The sequence below is a fragment of the Pongo abelii genome, chromosome 9 (assembly GCF_028885655.2).
Source record: "Pongo abelii isolate AG06213 chromosome 9, NHGRI_mPonAbe1-v2.0_pri, whole genome shotgun sequence".
Taxonomy (NCBI): domain Eukaryota; kingdom Metazoa; phylum Chordata; class Mammalia; order Primates; family Hominidae; genus Pongo; species Pongo abelii.
Genome location: NC_071994.2, coordinates 85,214,964 through 85,240,229, shown reverse-complemented (window position 1 = coordinate 85,240,229; position 25,266 = coordinate 85,214,964). Strand labels below are relative to the sequence as shown.

At 41.6% G+C, this 25,266-nt stretch overlaps 1 protein-coding gene and 1 long non-coding RNA gene across 6 annotated transcripts in view; one reads left to right on the top strand and one right to left on the bottom strand.

The window, feature by feature from the left end:
• Positions 1–211: 211 nt before the first annotated feature.
• On the bottom strand, positions 212–3,849 carry LOC103891883 (uncharacterized). Its single transcript, XR_008511302.1, has 2 exons — positions 3,046–3,849; positions 212–2,548 (listed from the first exon to the last, which is right to left on the bottom strand). It is a non-coding gene; the product is annotated as an uncharacterized LOC103891883 (long non-coding RNA).
• Positions 3,850–3,934: 85 nt separating this feature from the next.
• The window catches only part of RAB30 (RAB30, member RAS oncogene family), a 90,760-nt gene continuing 69,428 nt past the window's right edge, over positions 3,935–25,266 (top strand). The window contains exons 1-2 of one of the 5 annotated variants that reach the window (XM_063711319.1): positions 3,958–4,159; positions 19,921–20,100. The gene's annotated coding sequence lies outside the window, so the exon portion shown is untranslated. Of the gene's footprint in view, positions 4,160–4,190; positions 4,511–19,920; positions 20,101–25,266 lie in introns of those variants that run through there. The other 4 variants (XM_063711318.1, XM_002822302.5, XM_063711320.1 and 1 more) reach the window with 4 other exon arrangements.

The following is a 25,266-nucleotide window of genomic DNA, read 5'->3' as shown; positions in this document are numbered from 1 at the left end:
CAGCTCTAAAAAGGGGTCTCTGTGACCTAAAAGATACTGTATTAGAATATCATTTGTTCAAATATCATAAATATTAACATCAATAACTTAAACATTCAAGACTTAGGGCAAGAAAATTTTTATTTTCAGAAAATTCTAAACAATATATTGTCTCTAGATATTTCAGCTTTTAAGTTTCTGCATAACTATCATAATTTTACCACAGCATTGAGCTCTTACTAGGTGTCTCTTAACATTAGACTTTCTCAATATTAGGCCAAACCCTCATTCTAAGAAATACACAGGTTAGTCAGGATATCATGGTTGGTCCTTTTTTTTTTTTTTTAAACAGAGTTTTGCTCTTACTGCCCGGGGTAGAGTGCATTAGCGCAATCTCGGATCACTGCAACCTCCGCCTTCCAGTTTCAAGCGATTCTCCTGCCTCAGTCTCCCAAGTCGCTGGGATTACAGGTGCCCGCCACCACGCCCAGTTAACTTTTTGTATTTTTAGTAGAGACGGGGTTTCACCATGTTGGTCAGGCTGGTCTCGAACTGCTGACCTCATGATCCACCCGCCTTGGCCCCAAAGTGCTGGGATTACAGGCGTGAGCCACCGTGCTTGGCCCAGTTGCTCCTCTTAAGGCTAAAACTGATCTCATCTCCTCTCACTCCCCTCTCCCTCCCACAATTGCCATGTGTAAACAGTTCACCAGGTAAATTCCTTATCTACACATTTTCAGAACTCATTCATGGGTATAATTAGCAATAAACCTAAAATCTTTCTCAAAGCTTTTGTTATTGTGTGACTTACTGCAAAAATACAAATACAGGATGTAGAGGACTTCTCTACCCAACTCTTGTAGACTCACCTATAGTTTTAAAAACACAATACTTGGTTCTAACCCTGGAGATTTCAACAGGGAGGGGAAGGTAACAGCCATATACTTGTAGAGCTCTATAGGTTATCCTGACACCTCTACTGAAAAAAACCCTTGCTCTAACAGCAACTGGCTTCACACTCTTAAATGAGCTACCTATAATATTAATACAAATCAATGTCCTAATTCTCTTTATTATTTTTTTGAGATAGGGTCTTGCTCTGTTGCCCAGGCTGGAGTACAGTCGCTCAATCTCTGCTCACTGCCACCTCCACCTCCCCAGTTCAAGCGATTCTCCTGCCTCAGCCACCCTAGTAGCTGGTATTACAGGCACATGCCACCACACCTGGCTAACTTTTCTATTTCTTGGAGATGGGGTTTCCCCATGTTGGCCAGGCTGGTCTTGAACTCCTGGCCCCAAGTGATGTGCCCATCTCAGCTTCCCAAAGTGCTAGGATTACAGGTGTCAGCCACTGCGCCTGGCCCTAATTCTTTTTTGAGAGATGAAAAGCTTTACCTCCTCTAGATATTCCTAATTCCACTTTAACAATATTTTCCTAAGCTGTGATGTTTCTATGGGACACTGTTATTTTTTCAGAAGCTGGCCTCCCCAACTCCTCAAATATTAATTTTATAAATAAAATTTATAAAGAGTGCAGGATTTTTCCATCTTTATGGTCAGATGTCCCTTAGATATAAGGATAGAAAAACTTCAAACTACCCAAACACATGACAAATTATAGAAATCACTGTATTCTACAGGTATCACTTTTCAAACACAAGCTTTCTTTCTTTTTTAAAAACAGACATAGTCTCACTGTTGTCCAGATTGGAGTACAGTGACACAATCATAGCTCACTGCAGCCTCAAACTAACGGGATCAAGTGATCCTCCTGCCTCAGCCTCCCAAGTAGCTAAGCATACAGGCATGCACTACCATGCCCAGTTTACACAGAAGGTTTTTGAGTAATTTGTCGCTCTTTTTCCCTACAATTTGTCTCCCATATAACTCAAACTGACAAGGCTATGGCTTACATAAAGAAATATATTATAAAATCAACAAGACTCATGATAAGTTTACATAAGACATGAAAATACACCTGAATCACCAACCGTGAAAAATAATTGAAGAGCTTGAAATTAAGCCTAAGTGTAAATCTCTGTTAAGCTTACATTACAATAGTTAAATCGAAGGTTAGAAAGAATATGGTAGACATTGTTCCTTTTCCTGTACTTACCACCATTACTTAGAGAAGTTTCTGAATAACAACTTTGAGCCTTTTTCATTGTTGTATTCATGGATGACACCAACACATACTACTTCTGCTTAAAAAATCAAACTCATTCATCTTGACTTGTTCCCAGAAACATGACACAGAAGATCATTTTTCGAAAAAGTGTTTTTGTAATTACCATCTGCATACATCTGAGAGACTGTTTCTAACATGTTTTGGTCATTTTTAATCATTCTATCTAGCCTTTCTTTGCTATGAGGATCTATTTTTAATTTTATTCACTCCTAACATAGAGGGGAAGTGCATACCTTCAATGACGCAAAGTAACTAGTTAATTTTGTTTCAGAACAATGTGCAAAAGGGAAGGGAGGAAACAGCACAAAGTATATCAGTATTTTTACACATCAGACACCTTCAGGAAGAAAGGACGTTTCTCATCTTAGTGTTGACAAAACTCTGAAAAAGAACACACAGCATTGTTTCAGGGACACAAGAAAAAAAGTACAGTTCATTTTGAGATACTGTGCAAAATCACTCAAGACAATTAACTTTGGTTTCAGTCACTGAGTTAAAAAAAAATTTATAGATGACCGATGTTACTCTGGATCCTATTGCCAGACGTCAGAAGGCCTATCATCAATAATATCCCACCCCTCCCCCCTTTTCTGAGACACGGGCTCGCTCTGTCGCCCAGGCTGGAGCACAGTGGTAGGATTGAGGCTCACTGCAGCCTCAACATCCCGGGCTCAAGCGATCCTCCCACCTCAGCCTCTAGTGTAGCTGCAACTACAGGGGTACGCCACCATGCTCAGCTAATTTTTTTGTTTAATGTTTTTGTAGAGACGGTACGGGGTCTCCGTATGTTGCCCAGGCTGGGGTTGAACTCGTAGAATCATGCTATCTCCCCGCGTCTGCCCCCAAAGTGCTGGGATTAAAGGCGTGAGTGAGTGCACCTGGCCAATATCCCCTTTGAACATCTGCTTTCGCTGGTTGGTAAAAAAGTGTCATTTTAAATTTAGTGTTACTCCTTCAGGCTGTTCCTTCTCTCTTCTTACTTGCAGGGCCAAAGCAACGTCTCTTTCCACCTTGGCCACCTTCCAACAACGATTTCTTCGGACGCCTTTGTTAATCATTCCTGTATGAAAAATTGGTGAATCTGAAGCCTTGGGGAGAGTGAAGGGGGGTTGGAAAACAAACGGCAAAACAAAAATGCATTTCGGAGGACTACCCCAACTCTGTGGGTGGAAGTGGGCTTCTCCGAATAAAGGCGAGGGTCGCCGCCTCGGGTCCTCGCACCTCAACAAAAGACACCAACTCTCTCAACTGTACTGTTAACCGATCTAAATGATAGTCCAAGCCCAAAAGTAAACCGACTCTCTCAATTTCTTAGCTAAAAAATGGAGAAGGAAGCGTAGGGCCCCATGCAACCCCTTCAGGAGCTGAGACCGAGGCTCACTGGGCCTCTGGATGCCGCTTCCAGTCAGTCCCGCCCTACATCAGCTCCCAGCACCGCCTCCACCCTCTGGTTCCCAGGTTCGTGCCCGCGGCTATCCGACCAGGTCGTCCTCCACCTCACCGTCCCCACTGAACCACCACTTGACTCCCATGCACCCCTAAAACCTCTGCCCGGCTCCGTGGAATCGTCCCAGTACTCCTAACATGGCGACCGAGTCCCCTTTGCTCCTTCACTCTGGGCGCATCCGACTTGGAGCATTTTGGGCATTGTAGTTCCGGCGATTGCCTCGGTATCCCTCCAGGACGTAAGAAGACTACAGTTCCCAGAAAGGACCGCTCCCGAGCATGGCTATTGGGGACGTTTGGACAGAGGGATGATGTCATTGCAAAAGCCCCACTGCATTCATTGTGCTACGGTCTCTCCACCCCCTGCTGCTGCTGGGCTTGCGATTGCCGCTCGCTCCAGCTGAGCTAAGAGTAGCAGCAGCACCAGGGCAGGGACTGACTCCAGCCCTTGGACTCAGGACATCGCAGACCTTCCCTTGCGTGCGTGACTCATTCGCACATCCATTTCTGTTTATGCCTGGGGTGGGGAGAAAAATCCCAAACCAGGTGAGTTGAAGTGATTTATTCAAATGCTCCTACCAAGTTATTCCTCCCGCTTAGTTCTCAAGGCTTTCTTTTGGGAAGCTGTGAGCGGTGGGGGGGATTGGGGAGAGGCTCGCAGGCGCTGCTAAGGGGAAAAGCTCTGTGCCATTTGGGTCACTGCAAAGAACAACTCTAGCAACCTTCCCCCGCCAGAGGACGGGTGCCTGCCAATTCCCTAGTCGCAACTCCTCTCAACCTTTTTGAGGCGGAGAGAGGGGGCTGGGCTGGGAAGGATGTTGGGGAGTGCTCTTGGAAAATCTGAGGAAGGCAGAGGTGGGGGACTGCAGTCCTGTCACACACGGCCCGAGAGCTGAGGTTTGAGTGGGAAGGGGTGATGCGTGGGGAGAAATGGAGACAGTGATTTAATGTGGTCGCACTACTTTAGAACATTTGAATGTCGCTTGGACGAGCACTAGTTATTAATTTTTAAGATGAACGTGCTTAAGTTTTGTAGGGCTTTATTTTATGTGTGTATGTCTATGTCGTTTGTCTCGCCTTTTCTGCTGATTTCAGGTGACAGTGTCCTTTAATGGTGCACTCCGTGCCAGTCAGAAACATTTCACGTGTCTGGCGAAGGTTCTTTGAGGCTGCTGGAAGCAGCGTTTTTGTTAAATGTTTTCCGTTCTCCGACTGCTGGATTCAAGATTGTTTGGAAGTGGAGCCGACAGATTTGTGCTTGTGTGTTTTAAATTACATTGCATAGGCTCTTTGCCACTGACAATGGTACCATAATGAGCTGCTGTTTCCTGAGGCATAGTCACTACTCACAAATAACGGTTTGAAAAAATCGATTAGGGAAGAGGGGTTCATTTTAACACATTAGAGAAAGGGAAAGTTAGAAGCGCTGTTAACCTTCATTTGCCATTACTGAAAGGTGCCCATGGAAGAGTGATTTTGGTTGTTTTGTTATTGTTGTTTTTTTAAACGAACTGACATTTAACAGGAGAGAAAGCATTCTGACTTATATGATGCTCTTGTAAGAGTTATAGGGATGATTAGGGCAATAAATATGTTACTTTGAGATAAACAGCTGGCTGGCTCCACAACAGATGGGGCCAGTCTTGGCTGAGAGATCTACAACCTTGGAAATGAATGGACCTGGGGTCAACCACACCCCCTCTTGGAATGTCAAAAGAAGGAGAAATGCCAGAGTATTTGCTTAACTCTAGAATGCTAAACCTTTTCCTAGCTGAGTCAGACATGGGGGAAAGTCTTTACTGGCTGTCTTCTGCTGCTAAGCCAATTTTGTTCATTTTAAATTCAGATCCTTAGATCTCCAAAGTTGTAGCTGTGTGATATTTCATTAAATGCTGCTTGATGCTGAATGCAAAGGACAGTCCATTGTATGGGCTTTGTAGTAGAGTGATTTATTGGGATGCCAATGAACAGCTTTTGGATTTGGGAAAAGATCAACAGTCAGCCTTTGCCTCTACGTCTCTCTGTTGATGACTCTTTGCTCTTCTGGACACCCTACCCTTCTCTCCTGTACTTTCCTTTCTTCCCCCCACCCCACCCCACCCCACCCCACCCCACCCACATCTCTTGAAATTCTGTTTATTTCCCTATCTCTCCATTTGCAGTTTACATTTTTCCTTTCTGTTTCAAAATCCCTCTCATCACCAGCATATCACATCTCTTTCTCTCCAATCTTAGAACACCCTCCCTGGTCCTCCTCCACTTCACCTAGGAACTCCTGGGTGGATGTAGACTATGTGAATATTTTTGCAGAATCCTCTTTGAAGAGAATTTCTTTGCCTTTTCTTTTGCTTGCAGTCTGTGCTTGGCAGGATGAGCAGCAATGAGCCTGACCCCTGGTCTGGTTTGTAGTTCCTGTGACAGACATAATTTAGCCCCAGCAGCATGTGAACAATGAAATGTTGCAGTTGGGCTCATGCCACTTTTCCTTTCACTGGCACCTGCCTATGGGTTAGCAAGGTTTTTAAATGCTCTACATGACATGTTCTCATAATTCCCAAGGAATAAGTAGTCTTCAAATGGCTTGCCTTATATAATACATTTTTTTTCCTTATCTTTGCTGCAGCTGGTGGTGGAAAGGCTGGTCTTTCCCCCCTCTTTCTTCCTGTTCCCTGTGGATTGCTGAGGAGCAATCCAGGTGGCCAAACTGCCCATTTGGTTTTTTGAAGATACTTGGAGGACAACAGTTCCCCACCCACCCTGGTTGTTTCTTCTCCTTTGTGCAGGAAAGAAGTTTGTTATTTTATACTCTTCTCTTAACAGGAAGAGTGTGATAGTGGCTATATTTGTTTATGTAACAGCAGTGCTCCTTTAGGTGTGGAAAGTCTAACTGCTATCCATCTGGAGGCAGCTAGTGTAACAGGCAGATTCAGAAGCTGTCCTCTTAGACCTTTTATGCACCATCTTCACATTCCTAATTTTCTTCTTCTGAAATACTTCCTTACCCACCAAAGTTTCTTTTATTGTCCTAGGGAGGAGAAATGGGCTGAATGTAGTGTTAGATTTGGCCTCATCACTGCTGTCTCTGTGACCTTAAATAACTATTCATTTCTTTCTGCTTCAGTTTACTTATTTGCAAAGGGATAATGATCCTTGCTCTTTGGTTTACTGACGTTATAGTCCTCTATAATCTGGCCCCACCCTATAATTCTGACAATTTATATTGATTGAGCAGCTACCATGTACTAAGCACTGTGGATACATCAGTGAAAACAAATGCTTCCCCTGACTTCGTGGAGCTTATATTCTAACAGGGGATATACTTAATAAATAATTGCAAGTGTGATGAATGCCATTTCCAAAAGGGTTGGGTAGGAGTGCCTGACATGGTACTTTCCCCTTGTCTAGGGTTATCAGGAAAAGTTTCCTATAGGAAGTGACACTTCAAGAGACTTGGAGGGTAAGCGGAAGTAGTAATTCAGGATGGCAGTGGGAGATGCTTATAGTGGGACAAAGGTTTCTGGCAGAGGGAACTTCGTGTTCAAAGTTCAAAGGGAAGAGTGGTGAACCTGAAGATTTGAAAGGAAGTTAGAGACAGAGCAAGAGGAGAAAGACTAGAATGAAGAATGAGGCTGGAGAGGTGGGCAGAGGCTAGAGAGTAGGCAGTTCTCTGAGCTACAGGTGTATTTTGGTCTTTATCCTAAGGGTAATGAGAACCTAGCCTGGCTTTAAAAAACTAGATGAATGGCATATGTAGGATGATATTAAAATATTATCCTGGCTGTTAAGTAGAGGAGACTGAAGGAAAGACTTGGTCAGAGTAAATGTGTAGAGACCAAGTAGCAAATAATTTTTGTCATCCGTATGAGGGATGATGTTGCTTAGATCTAGGGTGGTGACAGAGGGTTTAGAGAGACACTAAGTTTTTTGTTTTTGTTTTTGTTTTTGTTTTTTTTGAGACAGAGTTTTGCTCTTGTTGCCCTGGCTGGAGTGCAATGGCGCAATCTCGGCTCATTGCAACCTCTGCCTCCCAGGGTCAAGCAATTCTCCTGCCTCAGCCTCCCTAATGTCTGGGATTACAGGTGCCCGCCACCATGCTCAGCTAACTTTTTTTTTTTTTTTTTTTTTTTTTGAGACAGAGTCTCACTCTGTCGCCCAGGCTGAAGTGCAGTGGCATGATCGCAGCTCACTGCAGCCTCCGTCTCCAGGTTCAAGCAGTTCTCCTGCCTCACCCTTCCAAGTAGTTGGGATTACAGGCACCCACCACTCCCAGCTAATTTTTGTATATTTAGTAGAGATAGGGTCTCACCATGTTGGCCAGGCTGGTCTGTCAAACTCCTGACCTCAAATGATCCACCCGCCTCAGCCTCCCAAAGTGCTGGGATTATAGGCGTGAGCCACCACACCTGGCAACTTTTGTATTTTTAGTAGAGACAGGGTTTCACCATGTTGGCCAGGCTGGTCTCAAACTCCTGACCTCAGGTGATCCACCTGCCTCTGCCTCCCAAAGTGCTGGGATTACAAGCATGAGCCACCATGCCCGGCTGACACTAAGTTTGAAAATTGTAATTGATAAGATGTGTTGATTGATTGGATGGGGGGATAGGGAGAAAAGGGAGTCATGAAATGACTAGAGTTTTTTTTCAGAGACAGAGAACACTGAATGGGAACCAGGTCTTTTTGTTTTCCGAAGGCAGGACCTTTGGACATGCTGAGTTTGAGGTTCCTGGAAGACATCTAAGATTTTTCACTCTTGCTGTCCATGTGTAGGATGTGGCATGATGGAGTAGAAGAGAGTTCTGGACGAGGCTTTTTCACACTGGGCACTACTTATTTATTAGCTGTATGATGTTGGACATATCACATTTTTTTTCTGAGCTTTAGTTTCCTCATCTGTACAATATATTTATTCCAGTAATTTATACTTATCCCCAGCATGGAAAACAGCAGTATACTCAATTTACTTATTTGTTATAACAGTTTTCCATGCACCATGCTAGGAAAACAACATTGAATAAGATACTATTTACTTTGGAGAAATTCACTCAGGTGAGGGAGACAAACATAAATAATCACGTACAAAGAGGTATTTGGCAATAGTAGGCTGGGGGTAGGGGTGATGGGTGTGGGAGGCATCCACACCTTTGATCCTAGACATGAAGGCAAGCAAAAGCTCTCCAGATTGTGTTTCCAGGCACCCAACAGAATGCCTCACACAAATTAGGGACTCTAAATGTTGGTAGAGTGAGTGAATTAACCTAAGTCACTAAGGGCCTATTCAAAAGCAGGAAATATCAACACGTTGGAAGAGGACTATTAGTAATAATACAGATGCCAAATGTGAAATGCTTTTAAGAGACCCATTAAAATGTATTCTAGGCCAGGCACAGTGGCTCACGCCTGTAATCCCAGCACTTTGGGTGCCTGAGGTGGGTGGATCACCTGAGGTCAGGAGTTCAAGGCCAGCGTGGCCAACATGGTGAAACCCCATCTCTACTAAAAATATAAAATTAGGCGGGGGTGTAGTGGTGCACGCCTGTAGTCCCAGCTACTCAGGAGGCTGAGGCAGGAGAATCACTTCAATCCGGGAGGTGGAAGCTGCTGTGAGCCGAGATTGTGCCGTTGCACTCTACCCTGGGCCACAGAGTGAGACTCTGTCTCAAAACAAAAAAGTATTCTTGACACTTTCAGCTTTTGAGATATTTTGTGATCACTTTTAGGGAAATTCAGAAATATTTCAGATCTGGTTTCTTTTTGGGCTGAACTTCCTTTATTCAAGTCAGTTTCTCAAAAAAAATCATTCTAATTGCATAGAGTTCCCTGAATCAGTGGGTCTCAGAATTTTGAATTATATAGATTAGTAAAATTACAAAAAATAAAATTGAACGTACTGTGAACAATAGTTATTCTTCTATAGTAAATTGAAAATGCCTCCTCACTTTTATCTCCTAGAAAATATATTTAGCTTTATGAAAAATTCTCTATGTTGGTTTTTCTCATTTTGTTGCAGAAATGAAACATCAGAATAGTATAATAATTTAGGGAACCATTGCCCTATTTTCTTGGCTGTGGTGGAAATGTGATCCATCTCCAAATAAGGGCATTTCAAAGTATGGAGGAATTTAATATGGACCACAGTTAATTTATTTTTAGTTTTTTCCCTATAGGAAGCCAACTTTTGAGAACTAGGTAGGCCTCCTCAAGATTAGCCTAACATAGCAGTTCTTAATTCATGCCTGAAAGGTCCTCAGGAAGACCATGAACCTTTGAGATCATGTTAAATTGTATACATGTACATATTTATGTGCTGGAGTTCGTATGTACATGCACATATTTTTGTATCAGTATGCGTGTGTCCTTGAGAAAATTACTTAATCTCTTTGAGCCTCTGTTTCTTTGTAAGATTGTTGTGAGGTTCACATGATGAGATCATGTGTTTTAAATGTCTGACACTATGCTTGGTATAGCTGGTGCTCATGGTAGCTGTTTTTAACATTATTTATCCTTTTAAACATTTTATTTATTGGGTGGTTCTTGTTTAGTATCCACAGTGACAAAATGAGGAAAAAGATAATTTAGTGTAACTATACAGCCTGATTCAATGGGAAGTACACAACATCATTGATGTAGAATTTTTGCCAGAAATGCTTAACTTAAATCTAACCATGGGGCTGGGCATAGTAGCTCACATCGGGAATCCTAGCACTTTGGGAGGCCACGGCAGGAAGATTACTTGAGCCCAGGAGTTCAAGACCACCCTGGGCAACATAGGGAGACTCTGTCTCTTCCTTTCCTTTCCATTCCTTTCCTTTTCTCTCTTTCCTTTCTCTCTTTCTTTCCAGAGTCTCACTCTGTTGCCCAGGCTAGAGTGCAGTGGCATGATCACAGCTCACGGCAGCCTCTACCTCCTAGGCTTAAGGGATCCTCCCATCTCAGCCTCCTGAGTAATGGGGACCACAGGTGTGCACCACCATGCCTGACTAATTTAAAATTTTTTTTTGTAGAGACAAACTGTCACTATGTTGCCCAGGCTAGTCTTGAACTCCTGGGCTCAAGTGGTCCTCCCATTTTAGCCTCCCAAAGTGTGAGCCACTGTGCCCAGCTCTTGTCTCTATTAAAAAAAAAAAAATCTAACCATAAATAAATAATCAGACAAATCCAGATTGTGGGACATACTGCAAAATAACTGGCTTGTGATCTTCAAAAATGTCACGCATGAAAGACAACAAAAATGGAAGGTATGAGTGACGATTTATATTAAGGGAGACTAAAGAGATATGACAACCAAATGGAACATGTAATCCTAGATTGGATCCTGGACTTAAAAAAAAAAAGCTACAAAAGACGTTTTCAGGATAATTGGGGAAATTTGAATGGGAGCTACATATTAGATAATCAGTAACAATGTTAGTTTTCTTGGATGTGATAATAATTCCATTTGTTTAACCTGACACGTTGTAGATATTGGTATATGATCAGCTGGCATTCCTGAATGTCTTCAGGAATGTCATAGCAAAGCTAGAACACATCAAGGCCTGCTTCAGGAGGTAGTGATTTTCCTGGTCATTTCAAGTATTTAATCAGCCTATGGGCTGGGATACCACTTTTTGGGACATTGTAAGTGATGTTTTATATCCTTTCTAAATACAATCCTGTATTCTGTGACTGGAAACTTCTACAGCCGGCACTCTATGCGTGACATTACTAGAGGGAGCAATGCAGGAGGAACATTAGCTGTCCAAATCGAAGGGAAAAGGTACCTAAATATATATCTCAAATTTGTTTTTTGATTCTAGAATTGACATAAGATTGGCTGGGCGCCGTGGCTTATGCTTGTAATCCCAACACTTTGGGAGGCTGAGGCAGGTGAATTGCTTGAGTCCAGGACTTTGAGACCAGCCTGGGCAACATGATGAAACTCTGTCTCTACAAAAAACACAAAGATATTTTTGTATTTTTTAGCTGGGTGTGGTGGCGCACACCTGTGTCCCAGCTATGGGGTAGGGTGCGGCTGAGGCAGGAGGATCCCTTAAGCCCCAGAGGTCAAGGCTGCAGTGAGCCCTGATCATGAGACCTTGTCTTAAAAAAAGAAAAGAAAAGAAAGAAATAACATAAGATTAATTAAAATTCATTACAGAAAAACACATGGACTGTATAGGGAAAGTCCTCTTTAATTCTACCCACAAAGATAATCAAGTGTTAGATTTTGATGTGTATTCTTCTGTCATTTTTTCCCCATATGTGTACTAGCAATATTATTATAACATATGTAATTCTGCTTGTTCTCTTTTGCTTAATATATTTTGGGCATTTCCCCCATGTATTTGCATATTGCTCCAACTTACCTGTTTTAATGGTTGTTGGGAACTGTGCTACAGTGAGCCTTTGAGTACCTCATTTTGTTATGAATTTGTGGGAATATTTCTGTAAGATATCATTCAGGGGGTAGAAATGCTGAGTCCAGGGGCACTAGCATCACCCCCTGATTTAAATTCTTGTCAGCAATGTTGAGAGGGCTAACTCTACATACTTTTGCCAAGTCCATTAGCCACTTGGGCTGAACTCTTTTACTAAGGGAAGCTAGTTGCGAAGGGTGAACAGAACGGGGGCAAAAATTGAACTAAGGAGTTCCTGCTGGTTTTTGTGATGGTGGTAATAAAGGTTGATGTGTAAGTAATGTAGAAATCCCTGGAAGAGAGAAATACTTTATCCCTGCCTGCAACACAGTATAGTGTTTAAAAACTGAACTGAAACAATAAAGCAGTCAAGAGTTTTCCCCAGAGAATTCTGCAGAAAAATTTTATTTTCTAGTTACGGTTAGTTAACTTCACTAAAATGTGGACGTCATCAACCTTGAAATGAAAATAATATCTTCTGCTCACTTCCTCTACATCTCAGTCATGCAACCACATTGCAAAGGGAGAATTTAAGCTCCACTTTTAAAATATCTGAAGCAGGTGGTTAAAAGGCCCGAGTGTTCATTTTTCTGAATTTCAGTAGAAGCAATCAAAGGGCAGATTTTTGGCATTTTTCTTTAGAGAAGCAGGTGTGAGCTTAGGAGTGGCCATCAGTGAGTCACTTTGCCCTAACAGGAACCCTGGGGAAGAGATTGTGAAGATCGCAGCCATGAATTATTTTCACTCTTTAGCCACTGTGGCTGGGTGAAGCAAACAAAAAATTTGAGCTGTTTGCTGTGTGGACAACTTATCTTTTTTTTTTGAGACGGAGTCCCGCTCTGTCACCCAGGCTGGAGTGCAGTGGCGCAGTCTTGGCTCACTGCAACCTCCAACTCCTGGGTTCAAGCAATTCTCTTGCCTCAGCCTACTGAGCAGCCGGGATTACAGGTGCCCACCACCACGCCTGGCTAATTTTTTTGTATTTTTAGTAGAGATGGGGTTCCGCCATGTTGGCCAGGCTGGTCTTAAACTCCTGAGCTCAGGCAATCTGCCCAACTCAGCCTCTCAAAGTGCTGGGATTACAGGTGTGAGCCACCATGCCCGGCCGACAACTTATCTTTTTAAGCCTCAGTTTCTTTATCTATAAAATGGGGATTATTGGGGGGCTCAAAGGAGATGTGTATAAAAGGTCTTTGGCAAATTTATGTGCACATAAATATATGCTGTTGTCAAAGGGCTCATGTCTCAAACTCTCAAACTGAGCAAGTTCACACTAGTCTTTCCTTTAACTCCAATGGCCTTTGTAGGCTGAATGACTTTTTCAAAGGAATTCTGTCTCGTGTTGTCTAATTGTTACTTCTTCAGCCAGTGTTTGTGTGCTAAATGCAAGGTCGTGTGCTGGGTATTCTGATAGGAAAACAAAGGTGGAACCATCTGAGTGCTTTACTTGTTCACCACTTTTATTGTAGGAAACTAATATCTTTTAATGAGAGTCTTCAATAAAAGATGCTCTACAAAGTTGTATTGTGGATGCTGTCTTATTCTCTCAATTCTAGGCAGTAGAATTTAGCTCAATTTTTTACATACAAATGAGGAACCAATTTTTAGTAAGGTTAAGTAAACTTGTCTTGTTTTTCGACATGACCTAGCCCTCCCCTCCCACTCTGAGAAATGCAGATGTAGACCCTAGGTAGGCTTTCTGAAACCAAAATATACTGTTTCTCTAGTTGCTTCCTGTTCTTGCCTTGTCTTCTGATTGAAAATATAAGCTTCATGAAGCCAGGACCGTCTGGTGGCATTTACTTTCATATGGTTCATGTTATTTTCAGGCACGGGGGAAGAGTTTTCTGTAGACCTTTTGTTCACTGAAGCCATAATGTGAACTGTCATAGCATCTACTGGGTGCCAGGTGGTTTATGTTTTATTTGATTCTTTTTCCAACTTAATTCGAAACCTTTCAAACCTTTAGAGCAATTGCAAAAATAGTACAGTGAAGACAGGCACAGTGGTGCACACTGGTAGTCCCAGCTACTCAGGAACAGGAAGAATGCTTGAGCCCAGGAATTCAAGAGCAGCCTGGGCAATGTTGTAAGACCCCATCTTTAAGAAAAAAACAAAAACAAAAACAAAAAAACGAAAAGAAAGAAAAAAATCCCACCTAAAAAAACAAAAAACATTCCATTTACCTTTTATCTGGATTAATTTGCTTTTGTCTTTAAACAGACACACACAGACGTGTGCATACACACAGATACTTTTTCTAAACCACTTGAAAGTAAGTTGCAGATATCGCCATGCTTTGTCTCTAGGCCCTTAAGCATATATCCCCTAAGAACAAGGACATTCTCCCATGTAATCACAATACCATTACATGGAAACAATCATATTTTTCTGATTTCCTCAGTCATTCCAATGTCCTTTATAACTTTTAAAAAAATTTTCTGATCCAGGATCTTATCAAGACTACTTACACAATATGGTTGTGTTCTTTAGTTTCCTTTAATGTAGCATATTACCTGTATTAGTCAGTGTTCTCCAGAGACAGAACCAATAGGATGGATGGATGGATTGATGGATGGATAGACAGAGAGAGAGGGAGAGAGAGGGGGAGAGAGAGAGAGGTGGGAAGAGATTTGTTAGGGCGATAGGCTCATGTGATTATGGAGGTTGAGAAGTCCCATGAGAGGCTGTCTATGAGCTGGAGACCCTGGGATGCTGGTAGCTTAGTTCAGTCCAAGTTGAAAGTCCTTGGAACTGGGGAAGCTGATGGTGGAACTCTCAGTCTGAGGCTGAAGACCCAGAGACTGGGGGGCTGCTGGTGTTAAGTCCTGGAGTCCAAAGGCCAGGTAGCCTGGAGTTGTTGTCCAAGGACAGGAGAGGAAGAGTGTAGTGTATTTCAGCTCCAGCAGACAGCTTGACATATTCGCCTTTTCTCTGCTTTTGTTTTCTCCAGGCACCCAGCAGATTGAATGGTGCCCACCAACATTGTTGGTGGATCTTCCACACCTGGTCCACTGAGACATGCTAATCTCCTCTGGAAACAGTCTTGCAGACACACCCCCAAATAATGCTTTACTAGGTTTCTAGGTATTTCTTAATCTAGTCATGTTTGACACCTAAAATTAACCACCACAGTACCCTTGCCTTTTTTGCCTTTTATGATATTGAAATTTTTGAAGATTCCAAGTTTGTTGTCTTGTGAATTGGATTTGTCTGATTGTTTTCTCATTATTAGATTCAAGTTAAACACTTGTGGTGAGAATTCTTCATAGGCAATGTTCTATCCCTCCCCGTGCATCATAGGTGACACCTAATGTCAGTTTGTAACATCACTGGTGACATGAGGTTTGATCATTTGGTTGAGGTGGTATTGCCAGATCTCTCCATTGAAAGGGCACCCTTTTCCCTTTGTAATTAATAAAATTATCTGTGAGGTGATATCTTGAGATTGAGTATCCTGTTCCTCAATAACTTTAATTCAAAAGTTTTAACATCTATTGATAATCCTGGCCTCGGTCAATTGGTATTCATGAAGGGATGATTTTCTAATTCTCTTTTCTTCTGTATTTATCGTATGATAGATTAGCTTTCAGCCCCCAACCCCCCTGCCGCCCTGCTTTTTTTTTTTATGAGGCGGAGTTTTGCTTTTGTTGCCCAGGTTGGATGGAGTGCAGTGGCGTGATCTCAGCTCACAGCAACCTCCGCTTCCCGGGTTCAAGCAATTCTCCTGCCTCAGCCTCCGGAGTAGCTGGGATTACAGGTGTGTACCACCATGCCCGGCTAATTTTTGTAAAGACGGGGTTTCACAATGTTGGTCAGGCTGGTCTCGAATTCCTGACCTCAAGCGGTCTGCCCGTCTCAGCCTCCCAAAGTGCTGGAATTACAGGCATGAGCCACTGTGCCTGGCCCCAACCACCCCCCCGCCACCTTTTTTTTTTTAATATCACTTGGACTCATGGTTTCTTTTTCTCACAATGTGTTATAATCTATTACTAATCTTCTTGCCTTTTTTCCCCCTCAACCTTATGCTTTCTGATATTCAAATTGTCTCAAATGTAGCTATTGTGAGCCTATCTTATCTATTTGGCCCCAAAAACAATCTCATAAAGTAGGCAAGATTTTGCACTTACAAGTCAGTAAATGAAGGCTTAGAAACTACAGGTAACTTTCCCAGGGTCATATACCTAGTTAGCAGAGGTGGCCAGATGAAAACCCAGTTTTGATTAACTCAAGTGGGTCCTGCTACTTGGTTCCTGCTACTCCACACTGCATCCTGGTGGACCGTGAACAGAATGTCACTTGCTGAAACCAATTTAAAAAGAAAGCACAATCCTTGCATCATTGTTGCTAATAGCAAATAATTGGAAACAACCTTAAATGTGTATCAGTAGGGAACTGGTTAAATAAATGGGCATGTATACACAAGGGAAAACTATGAAACTGCAAACAAGAATTAGGGTGTTCTCTAAGTACAGATATGGAAAAATCTCCAAGGATATATTAAAAGAAAGAAGGAAGGTGCAGAACAGTATATATTTGTGAAATAAGTTGGGGATAAGAAAATATATTCGATTTTGCACACAGAAACCCTGGAAAGAGGCCAGGCACGGTGGCTCACACCTGTAATCCCAGCACTTTGGGAGGTCAAGGCAGGCAGGTCACTTGAGCCCAGGAGTTTGAGACCAGTTTAGGCATCATGGCAAAATCCCAGATCTACAAAAATAGAAAAATTAGCCAGGCATGGTGTCATGTGCCTGTAGTCCCAGCTACTTGGGAGGCTGAGGCAGGAGGATCACTTGAGCCTGGAAGGCAGAGGTTGCAGTGAGCCAAGATCATGCCATTGCACTCCAACCTGGGTGACAGAGTGAAACTGTCTCAAAAAGACATTAGAGAAGGCTGCTTTAGCCATTGGTGGCTGGTCAGGAGACAGAGGGATGCTTTAAAAAGATCCCAAGTGTGGGAGCCTACAAACTGGAGTTTGAATTTGTGTTATGGCGTTTTCATGCTACATGATCTTGGGCAAGTCATAACTGCTCTGAGACTCAGGTTCTTCATCTATAATAGGGGATGTCTAGTCTCAAAATGTTTCTAAACAAGGTACTTATTACAAGGAAAATAGTTACAAGGAAATTATAAGTTACAAGGAAAGTAGTAACTTCACAGTGGAGAAACATGGCAGACACCACTTTAAGTGATCAAAGTTTACACCAGTGATGGGACAAATCAACATCTGAGAGGTTCACAGTATCACTTGTGTGGCATTCCTGCCAAAAATACAGAACCTGATCTAATCAGAAATAGCTAAGGAAATATCTGATAAACTGAAATTGAGAAACATTCTACATAATATTTTTTTTTCTGTATTTTTCAAAAAAGTAAAGGTCATGAAAAACAAAGACTGAGGAATGGTTCTAGATTAAAAGTGACTAAAGACACATTAAAATCTAAATGCAACATATGATCCTGGATTGGATATTAGAGAAATTTTATTTTATTTTTTGCCATCAAGGCCATTATTTGGTCAATTGGTGAAGTTTGAATAAGGGTTGAGATTAGATAATAGTATAGGATGAATGTTAATTTCCTGATTTTGATAATTATACCGTGGAAACACAAGGACTGTCCTTGTTTTCTAGGAAATACTAAGTATTTCAGGGTAAAGAAATGTCCATTACAGAGGGAGAATGATAAAGAAAATGTAAAGCATTTGAGTAATCTGGGTGAAGGGTAATTAGTAGTTTTCTTGAAGCTTTTTGTAAGTCTGAAATTAATTAAAAATAAAGAGGTAAAGATGGTGAGAGGGGAGATGCCAATACTTAGAGCACACAGTTTGTTGCAAGAGTAAAACAAGGCTCAGGTCTCAGCGTGGTGCCTGTCACCTGGTGTGCTTCCCAGTACAGGCTGGCATTGTAGGATGGGCAAAGCCGACAGTAGCTCTTAGCCATCATGTGGGAGCCAAATTAAAATTGGCCTGTGGCATATGGTGACAGTATTGTTCTGAATCCACAATTGGAATTCATGGTCTGACGAATACTTTTCTCTCTTATTTATAAATTCATTTAATTGCAAAGTTTCTAAAAGTACACACATCAAATCACATTTAGTTATCCACTTAACAAATCATCTCAGTATAGTGTTAAATTTATGTGAAGTTGTGATCGTCCTAGGAAAGCTGGGGTAATGGTCCCTTTCCATCTGGGCCGTTTTGGGGCCACTACTGGCGTTTGGGCAACTATCTCTTAACTTTTCTTCCCTTTCCTCTCCCTCAACCCAACGCCCAGTTTCTGATTTTGTTGCAGAGAGCTATTTTGATTAGCCATGTTAAATGTTAATGGTTTTGGCAGACAAAAGAAACTTGAATAAGCTTTTCCTTCCCAAACTCAAGAACTTTGCTTTCTAAGAGCTAACATTGGAAAGAATGTTTCTGGCCTGGAAAATTTAGGTAGCAAGCTGAAAAGGAATTCATGTCCTACAGGAATTGGAAGTGGGGTAGAGAGCTCAATTTCTTTTGAGAGAGATTAAAATATATACTTCTGTCTGAAATAGTAATAAAAATCTATTTATTTTTTCATCTTTTTGCTAACAGCCTCAAAATATGAATGATTAAATTCAAAATAGATTTAGCACTTAAAAAAAAAAAAACCCTCAAGTGATCCGGATTTTAAAACATTTCTGAGATATCAGACAGACTATTTTGCTGAGTAAGAAGATCCTTAGTGTAACATTTAAGCCTGTCCCTTTAAAGTGACAAAATTTCTATCTTCTAAGGTGCTATAGCTATGTAACTAAAGATTCCAAATTCAATGATACAAATCTGTACTTACTGTTACTGCTGTGGAACTGTCCTTTTTTGACTATTACCTGCCACAAATTGTTTGGTCTTAGAATTCTGCATGCTTTTTGCTTTTAAAATTATGGTCAGGAAGCAAAATGGCATGTTTGCAAGTATAGTAAGTTATTTTCATTCTGTAACTTTATAATAATAATATTGGCAAATTTTTTTTTAGTTGATGACCTGCCAAGCACTATGTTAACATGTTATATTATTTAATTTTGGCAAAAATCACATGAGAAAACTGAATCTCTGAAAACTTAAGTAGCATGCCTAAGACTGTATGACTAGCTAAGAGGCAGATCCAGGACCAGAAATCAAGACTGTCTTACTGCAGAGCCTGTGCTGTGTGATTTTTCTGCTGGACAATTTGCGATTTTATGTGGAAGATGATTCATTTTTTCACCTTATAATCTTGAAAGCTGAGTCCTTTTTTACTTGATAAGTATTTATTGAGAGCCCATCACATGTCAGGCACCTTGAGAACTATAGAGATGGTTGAAACACATCTTTATGATTAAGGCGTTCACCTAGCAGCATTATTCACCATAGCCAAAAAATGGAAGCAACCCAAGTGCTCATTGATGGATGAATGGATAAACAAAATGTGGTATTTACATACAGTGGAATATTACTCAGCTTTAAAAAGGAAGGAAGTTGTGACACATGCCACAACATGGATGACCTTGAAGACCTTATGCTAAGTGAAATAAAAGCCAGTCACAAAAAAACACATATAGTATGATTTCAATTATATGAGATATTTAGTCAGACACAAAGAAACATAAAGTGAAATGGTGGTTACCAGGAGCTGGGGGCAGGAGAGAAGTGGGAAGCTGTTTAGTGGGTGTAGAGTTTCAGTTTTAGAAGATGAAAAAGTTCTATAGATTGGTTGCACATCAGTGTGAATATACTTCACGTTATTGAACTGTATACTTAGAAATTGTTAAGATGGTAAATTTTATGTTATATATATATAAAAAACCAAACAGATACACCTTATGTCTTAGTCCATTTGTGCTGCTATAACAAAATATCTGAGACTGAGTAATTTGTAAACAACAGAAATTTATTTCTTACAGTTCTGGAGGCTGGAAAGTCCAAGATCCAGGCGCCAGCAGGCTTGGTGTCTGCCGAAGTATACTCTCTGCTTTTCTACTTTTGTGCCCTTTGGATGGTGCCTTGTTCCTGCATCCTCCAAAGGATGTGTGGTCACATGGTGGAAGGAACAGAAGGACAACTCACCCCTTCAAGCCCTTTTTGTAAGGTGCTAATCCCTTCATAAGGATGGAGCGCTCATGGCCTAATTACCTCCTAAAGTTCCCACCTCTAAATACAGATGCATTGGGGATTAAGTTTCAACATGAATTTTGAAAGGGACACAAACCATTCAAATCATAGCACTCCTTTACTACTTGGTAGAAAGTGATCAGTGAGACAGGAAGGACTGAGAAGTAATAAGTGTTAGAAATGGCTTCCAAGACAGGGTAGATCTGGCTGCGCAGCAGAAGATGGATAAAATTTGTGTGTCAATGAGGAAGGTGAGAAGGGCAACTCAGGGGAAGGGAACAGTGAACAAAGTTATAGACATGCTTTAAAGTCCAGTCCTTGCAAGGAACAAATCTCCAAGTTCATGGTTCTATAATTGTGGGTGTCCCAGCCATCTTTGCTGTGGTCAGAGAGCTGAAAGCAAAGTCTAAACCAGGTTCATGAAGTTGTGGTGTGCTGGACAGGTACTCATTCATGATCCATTCAGTAAACATTTACATAGTGCCAGGTGCTATGCTAGGCAGTTTATGTATGGTGGCAGATTCAATAACCCTAACAACTTTGGAGCTATTAATACCTCCAATTAACAGATGCAGATGCAGAAATTGTGACTCAGAGAGAGGCAGTAACCTGTCCAAAATCACGTGACGGGTAGGTGGCAGGAGCAAGACTTTTCCTATGGAGCCCATGCTGTGTCCACTAAGCCACATGCTTCTTGCAGGTGAGTGCCAGGTGATGTCTGCTTTTGAACTACAGTCAAAATGGCACCTGGCCGCCACCACTTGCCATCTTCTTGCTGCTTTTGAGGGTACCTTACATTTCTGAGGCTCAGCTTTCTTTTCTTTTTCTTTTTTCTTTTTTGTTTTTGAGACAAGGTCTTGTTCTGTTGCCCAGGCTGGAGTGCAGTGGCATGATCACGACTCACTGTAGCCTTAACCTCCCATGCTCAATCAATCTGCCCACCTCAGCCTCCTGAGTAGCTGGGGCTACAGGTGCACACCACCACATCTGGCTGATTTTTGTATTTTTTTTTTTTCGTAGACACAGGGTCTCGTTATATTGCCCAGGCTGGTCTCAAACTCTTGGGCTCAAGTGATCCTTCCTCCTTGGCCTCTCCAGTAACTAGGACTACAGATGTGTGCCACCATGCCTGGCCTCAACTTTATTTTTTGTTGTTGTTATTAATGTTGTTTTTCCTAGCCACCTAGATGACCAGGGACAGGCTCAGCTTTCTTGTCTGTGAAATGAAGGCCTGTATTAGACCAGGTTATTTCTAAAGTTTCTCCCAGATCTAAAAACCTAATTTATTCATTCATCAAACACTAATTTTATATCTATTATATACCAGATACTGTGCTCATGGGTAGTAGCAATCAAGATTTGACAGCACACTGTTTTTGACTATAAGGAGATTGTAGGCTAAAGAAAGAGATGTAAAAGAGATGATTATGATACAGTATGGTCATAATGCTGGCGGTGTACATAGAGATAACTATTGGAGCATAGAGGAGGGGCACCTGACCCTGTCTGGGATGAGAGGATGTTAAGAGGAAATGACCCCAGGAAGATAATGAAGAAGACTGCAAGAACCTCATCCTTCCTGTTGTCCCTATGGTCATAAGCATGTTATTTATTTATTTATTTATTTATTTACAGAGTCTCCCTCTGTCTGTCACCCAGGCTGGAGTGTAGTGGAATAGTCTCGGTTCACTGCAACCTCTGCCTCCCAGGTTCAAGAGTTTCTCCTGCCTCAACCTCCTGAGTAGCTGGGATTACAGGCATACACTATCACTCCTGGCTAATTTTTGTGTTTTTAGTAGAGACAGGGTTTCGTCATGTTGGCCATGCTGATCTCAGGCTCCTGACCTCAAGTGATCCACTCACCTTGGCCTCCCAAAGTGCTGGGATTACAGGCATGAACCATAACACTTGGCCACTTATTTATTAAAGTCATTAAAGCTTTGGCAAACTTTTTATTTTAAGTCTTGTGGAAAATTTAGTCATATATGACAGTTAAGTGCCCAGCAATATGCCAAATATCTATAAGGTTTAGAATCTCTTCCAGATTAGAGAAAGATTATAAGGTTAAAAAGGGACCTGTGGGTTAGATTTTTTTTTTGAAGGCATTTAGGAAGCGTAGAGCAGATTAGTAAGGGACTCAAGGGTCCAGAGTTATTGGAGATGCTCACAACTAAAGTCACAGATGGTTATGCTTCAAAAAAGCAAGTGAAATTGCCAAGACTATGGGTAATATATGTGATTTTCTCAAAATTACTAAGTACTGCTGAGTTACTAAGGATTAGAATTACTAAATATACAATTTCAGTACTAAGAAATTGAAGTGGAGGTTGAGGGGCAAAAATTAGGCACTAACCATTAATTGAGCAGCTGTGCTCTGCCCTTTGCATTTATAATTTTATTTGATCCTCCCCACAATCCTGTAATGTAGGTGTTCTTATTCTTGCTTTATAAGTACAAAAACTGAGGCTCAAAGAGGTTGTGACTTGCTTAAGGTCACAGCTGGAAGGAGACTAAACAGTGATTTAAGGCTTCTTCCTCTACTTCATGCTCCTTCAAAACACTAGAGTTTCTATTTCTGGAGGAACCACACCAGGGTACAGGGCATAGACAGCTCCCTTCCATGTATGGAGCCCAGGGAATTCATGATGGTTAGGGGAGGCCAGCTCTTCAACTTTTCTAACACACTGAAGGACAGCTCCAGTTCCCTGTGTCTTCCCTCTGAGGTGGTAGATCACCAACTTACAGGGAAAGTTTTTCTACTAAAACATTAATATATTAATATTGCCTTGCACCCCACTTTCTCTTTTCCCAGGCAATGTATGAGTGTTTGATCTTGGCAATTTGTCTTTTAGAAGTGGCTCATAAAAATCATCTGAGAGAATGCTGATTGAGGTCAGCTAGGTTTGTAGTGGATCCCTTCTCCCTCCCCAACAAAGGAAAACTTCAGCTCATTTGCTCCAGATTCTATCTTTGCAGCTCTGAGAGACCTTGTTACCTGGTTCTTAGAGGCCTTGAACTATAAGATTATGACAGGATCACATGGAAGGCTCAGCACTTCTAATCTTCTGCCTCAGGCTGCTTCTTCTCTCATGGTCCCCTGTGGGCACAGTGTCTTGTCAGGGAATGTTTTCCCAGCTGACTTTGGAGGCAGGCCAGACATCTCTCTCAGGCCCTTTAGCCCTTGCTGTTAAGTTCCCACACATGGCTGCATGCAACATGGAAAACTAGCTTCCAACATGGGTTGATGAATTATGGCAGTGGGGAAAAGTCTCCTCTAGCCAGGCCATTTCTCTTCCCTGGTATTCTATAGTTTGGGCTATAGCGAAATAGATAGAGGATCCGAGGTCAGGAGATCAGAGCTCAAGTCTTGGCTCAAGTCACAAATCCTGGGGCTGTGAGCACTTGATGTGTTTGAGCCTGTTTTTATTGCTGAAAAGGAAGGACTGATGACAATCCCAGCTTCATGCTGCTGTTCTGAGTCACATAACTCAATATATAGTATAAATGGGCTTTATAACAAGCCTGTAGCGTGTTTTACAGATGCCAGAGCTTGTTCTTAAAGACCAAATTTGGCTCAAAGAGAAATGTTTCTGGAAATTGAGCAGGAGGCCTGCTCTGTCATCACTGGTCTCCAGTTCCTGGCAAACCTGATTATTGCTCAAGGAGGCATTCGTGGCATCATTCTCCTGTTTATTTTTGTGATCTCATTTATAGTATTGTAAATGCTACCAGAAGCTTTGGTGATTGTTGAATATTTATCTTTGAAAACTCTAGCCAGGGTTGTGCACTCATACCCAGAACTATTTACCCCAGAGTAATTATTTGAATTCTTAGAGCTATGTGTGATTCATTTTCCAATAAATGCTGGCTATGTATGATAAATGAGGTGTATCTCACTTGCTAGATGAGAACTCCTGAGGGTATCTTAGTAGGTAAACCCTACATCAGGGCTATTACAACTTCATACATGCTTCTGAGAATGAAATGAGAGTGGGGAAGAGGGTATTTTTTTTTTTTTTTACTGTAAGTGCTTTATGAGTTTAAAGCTAGAAGCCCTTGGAAAGTGAAAAGGGTCTCTCGTGGTCTGTCATCAGTTTGTTGGAATTATTACCCTGTTCTGACAAATTTTCTAGGTGTTCCCTACACACTTAGGGATCATTACTTACTTCCACCTTCTTGCCGCTTCAAATGATAGCTCTTCATTCTTCCTGGCTGTGTTAGAACTCTTTAAGTTATGGACGGAAGCAACCCAACTCTAACTGGGATAGAGAGAGAATGTGTGGGAAGGATACTGAGGTATTTTATGTAACCATGAAAAGAACAGGTACAGCCGGAACCAGGAGGTTTTAGAGCAGGTAACTTCCCTACCAGCCCCCAAATTTCAGTGGCTCAATAAAAACGAAGTTTATTTCTTGTGCGTACAGCAGTTCAACATGGTTATTCCTGGCTAGGCTGCCTTTAATGTTTCGGGCACCCAGGCTCCTTTCATCTTGTGACTCCTCTGTTCTTAGAGCTTTCTCCTTTTAACCTGCAGATGGAGAAGGAGATGGAAGGATCTCACATGGAAGGATTCCATGGGCCAGGTCTGAAAGTGGCTTATATCACTTCTGTCCTCAATCTATCAATTATTATTTAGTTTGTGACCCCATAATTTAGTTGTGACCCAGTGATAACTGAGAAAGGCCTGTTTGCCCAGGAAGAAAACAAAATAGGTTTGGTGAGCACCTAGCTAGTTTGAACCATACAGAGACTCAAAAGCTGTTAAGAGACAGAGTCTCGCTCCGTTGCCCAGGCTGCAGTACAGTGGTGCGATCTCGGTTCACTGCAACCTTTCCAACCCTTATTACCACAGCCACACCAAATGATTGCATTTCATGGAATTTATGTCACCATCATTTCTAACATGTACAACTATTTTATGTACCACTGAGAAAAAGAAAATGAGGTTCCTAATAAACTATCACAAAGTGCTAAGATGCCATTATAAAATGCATCTTAGTTTCCAACCAGTCAAAAATGTAAGAAAAAATATTTTTAGAATTGATGAAGGATCATATTTATCACTTTAAAACAAAGCTCTATAATTTCATGCCTTGGTACCACTGCTCATTTAGTTTTTTCAGTCCATTTAAAAAATA